At 42.0% G+C, this 3981-nt stretch overlaps 1 non-coding gene across 1 annotated transcript; it reads left to right on the top strand.

The window, feature by feature from the left end:
• The first annotated feature begins 700 nt into the window (after nucleotides 1-700).
• On the top strand, nucleotides 701-807 carry LOC130462133 (small nucleolar RNA R71). Its single transcript, XR_008922274.1, has one exon. It is a non-coding gene; the product is annotated as a small nucleolar RNA R71 (small nucleolar RNA).
• The last annotated feature ends 3174 nt before the right edge of the window (nucleotides 808-3981 follow it).

The raw sequence follows: 3981 nt of genomic DNA, 5'->3' as shown, positions 1-3981 counted from the left end.
TTTCATTTGTAGCATCATGTTTCTCATCTCTACTAGCATAGGGTCAGGCTGTGTGGCTTGAGGTTGTGGTGGTGGAGGTGATGTGTGTTGTCTAGGGAACCCAGGTGGTCCACTAGACTGTTGGTTGTAGTTGTTCCGTGGTTGGTAGGATTGTTGATGTGGGGGTTGGTATGGCTGTTGTGGTGGATTTTGGACTTGGTGAGAGATCTGGATATTGTTGCTCCGGTAGGATAGTAGAGGGTTGTTTTTGTAGCCCTCATTGTAAGAGTTGGAGAATGGGTTATATTGTTTGTAGGATTGAAATGCATTACACTGTTCAACAGAGCTCCTACAGTCCTGTGCATAATGACCAGACATTCCACAACTTTCAGAAACAGTAGAAGGTTGGGCACTCATAGCAGCTACACTAGCAGGTTGGGTAGGTTGAGCATTGGCTGCTTGCATATTATCAAACTTATAGTGTAAAGCAGTCAATTGGGCAGTTAATTGTTCAATAGAATTTAAATCATGCTTACCACCCCTATTAGATAGACCTCTAGGATTCCCATACTGGGCATTGTGAATGGCTATCTCCTCAATCACCTCCATAGCTCTAGGCACCTCAAGTTGCATGAACCTCCCACTAGCAGCCGAATCTAAAAAACATCTAGACTCATTGCCCAGACCATTATAAAACTGCTGAATCAAGAACCAATCTTCCAAACCATGGTGCGGGCATTCTCTTTGCAAATCCTTGAATCTCTCCCAGACCTCGAACAAACTCTCATCCGCTTGTTGCGAGATACCTAATATCTGACCCCTCAGACGAGCCGTTTTCTCAGGTGGAAAATATTTAACATAAAAAGCAAGAGCCAAGGACTCCCAATTAGTGATTTTCAAAGCCGCCCGATTCAACCCATTAATCCACAGTTTAGCTTTCCCACTCAAAGAGAACGGGCAAAGTATCTCCATAGTCTGCTCCGGAGTCAATCCCTTTTGCTTGATGGTGGAACAATATTGGATGAAGGATTGAATGTGAAGATTCGGATCTTCACCTGGTTCCCCACCGTACTGGCGTCTCTCAATCATGTTAATCAATGCAAGTTCAATCTTGAAGGTCTCAGCTGCAATAGAAGGCATGATCTCCTTTGGTAGCACGGACAGACTTGGCTTAGAATAGTCTGTAAGCCGTGGGGTAGGTGGCGGTAGTAGAGTTTCGTCACCCATCTCTATCTCTAAAACTGAATCTGTATCTGAAGGAAAAAGATCGCCAATATTATGATCAGAATCATAGTAATTCCCACACTGTGCAATGAAAGTTCTTCGTCTACGAAAGGTTCTTTCGGGCCCAGGATCGAATGGAGTAAGATTACTAGTACCTACGGTCCTGGGTATAGATAAAGACTACAAAACAATGTGAGATCCGGACTCAAGGAACGTGAGTTCCTTGAGTAGTAACAAACAATAATCTAGGATAAGAAATCAACAACAGAACATAAAACCGTCTCCCCGGCAACGGCGCCAAATTTTGACAGGCTAAAGTCGTATCACCTAATCAAAAATAACCTAAGGTCCACTAGCTAGGTAGCAAGGGAAGTCAGGATCGAATCCACAGGGAGACAGGCGTTCTTTCTATTATTAATTAATTAAACTAAACTATTGGGAACAAGATTTGGTTGATTGTTTGTAACTAAGACTACGAACGATAATTAAATAAGTATGAATCAATATATTAAGGAAATCTAGGGCATAGGTTCACCAGCAATTAACAATCCAAGACAATGAACAATCACGATAATCAACAAAGTAATTAATTAGACTAGCATGCTCTCTCGAATCGATACTAGTCATAGACTTAGAATTAACGGGCTCTCGCTACTTATTAATCCCAATTCTACCTATTGACACAAGCCTAAACATCAAATTGCATATCTCAAATTTTAACTTGATATTGCATAACTACACAATTAAACCTGCGCAAATCTAATTGAATAGTGGAATAAACCAATCAATAGGAATTAATCACAATATCAATAATCACAATTATTCAAAGTCCCATCATATTAATTTATGGATCCCCAAACCCTAGAAATTAAACTACTCAAGCATGTTGACAATAAACAAAGCAATTAGCATAATTGAAAACATAATTAAAGCAAAAGAAATGAATGAAATAAAGAACAATACCTAATTGAAGAACAATGGAATAATAAAGTTTGAACTTTTGATTGGAAATAAAACAAAGTGTTTGGGACAAATTAGAGAGAAAACTAAGCTTAGGAAAATAAACTATGTCGGGAAAGAAATATCAAGATAACAGCCAAATTCTCTCTCTTTCCATGGTGTAGCGCACGATAAGGTTCTCTGCTATCGTACACCCACCATTGGAAATGGCGAGGAAGAAGAAGAATCAGAAACAAGAAGTTCGTGAGATCAATGAGGAGGCCTTTGCGCTTCTTCATACTGCCTCTTTGCGCCCAATGAACCAACATCAGTTGAGAAACACCATACCCAGCAATGGAGATGAAGTCCGACTGCCGCCGGTAATCAGGACGCCATTCCCGTCGCATCCTTCTGCTGGACCACCTTCACCACACACTCAAGAAGCTATTGCGGCGTACCATACTGCCATCAACTACTCTCCTTCGTACCAATCGGAAACCAGGGGTGTTCACTCCGAGATTGTGGGAGGTATGGAAGAAGGACAGGGGGGTGGGAGATTGGGTGGCTCTGCTCTGGAAAGGGTGAAGGAAATGGTGAGAAACGTTAATGTTGTACTGGGTCTGACAAATGGTACGGAAACCCTCGCAAGCAAAGGGGATCTTGACTCCTCTGAAACAGAGCATGGTGGTACCTCTGGAGAACTTGGAGAAGAAGGCACTAGACCTCCATTAGAACAGCAGCACACCAGGGTTGACCCAAAATCATCTTGGGTGAACTTATTTCGAGGACCCCAACTCACTGGCAAAGGTAACTCCCTCTCCTTTATTGCTCCCACAATTTTGGAAGGTACTCCTGTTGCTATGCTTGACAAGGTTGATATGAGTAAAATGGCTGCTATTTGGGATTGTGCTTTGATAATGTATGTTGTTGGTGATAAACCCTCCATTGGGGCAGTAATTAGGTATATTGATAAGGAATGGGGTCATGTTGGTAAGCCTAATGTGTTTCTACATGATGAGGGCTATTTTGTGGTTAAATTCTGCTCAAAAAGGGATAGAGATGAGGTACTGGTTGCTGGACCTCACACTTTCTTTGCTAGGCCTATGATCACTAAGCCATGGTCATCAGATTTTAATTTCCAAGAGGAAATTCTCAGGGTAATTCCTGTGTGGGTGAAGCTCCCTAACTTACCTCTGTGTTGTTGGGGCATGGATTCTCTCAGTAGGATTGGGAGCCTTGTTGGGGTTCCTTTATTTGCTGATGAGTGTACCTCTAAGCAATTGAGGATTTCTTTTGCTAGGCTCTTAATTGAAGTTGATGTTACTAAAAGTGTCACCAAGGTTGTTCAAATACAGGACTCTTGTGGTAGAACCTTCAATCAGAAAGTGGAGTATGAATGGCTCCCACCTTTTTGTAAGGGATGTCAAATAATTGGGCATGATTGTTCAGTTAAAAAGGGTCAAACAAGATATCAACCTGCTACTCATGTTCAACCAGTGCAGAAAAAGGTGACTAAGGTCTGGAAACCAAAGAAGGTGGTGAATGCTGCTGTTTCTGTACCTGAACCTGCTGTTTCTGAAGAAATCATTCCAAGTTTGATTGCTACTACCCCTTTGAACCAGGCACAAGTGAGTGAGGTTCAAGATGATGGATGGAGAGTAGTATCCAGGAGAAGGAGAGAGTCTAAACACTATGATCATCCTTTGGGATTGGCTCAGGTTCCAAAAGTGGTTGATGTAGTGGAGGGATTTTCTATAGAGGAGGAGGGTGAGGATGCAGAGGTTGAGGAAGGAGATAGGTATCCACCATGATTGTTTGCACTTGGAATGTTAGGGGTCT

The sequence above is a fragment of the Spinacia oleracea genome, chromosome 5, assembly GCF_020520425.1.
Source record: "Spinacia oleracea cultivar Varoflay chromosome 5, BTI_SOV_V1, whole genome shotgun sequence".
Taxonomy (NCBI): Eukaryota; Viridiplantae; Streptophyta; class Magnoliopsida; order Caryophyllales; family Amaranthaceae; genus Spinacia; species Spinacia oleracea.
Note: the sequence above shows the minus strand (reverse complement) of the source record. Positions and strands in the feature narration are given on the sequence as shown.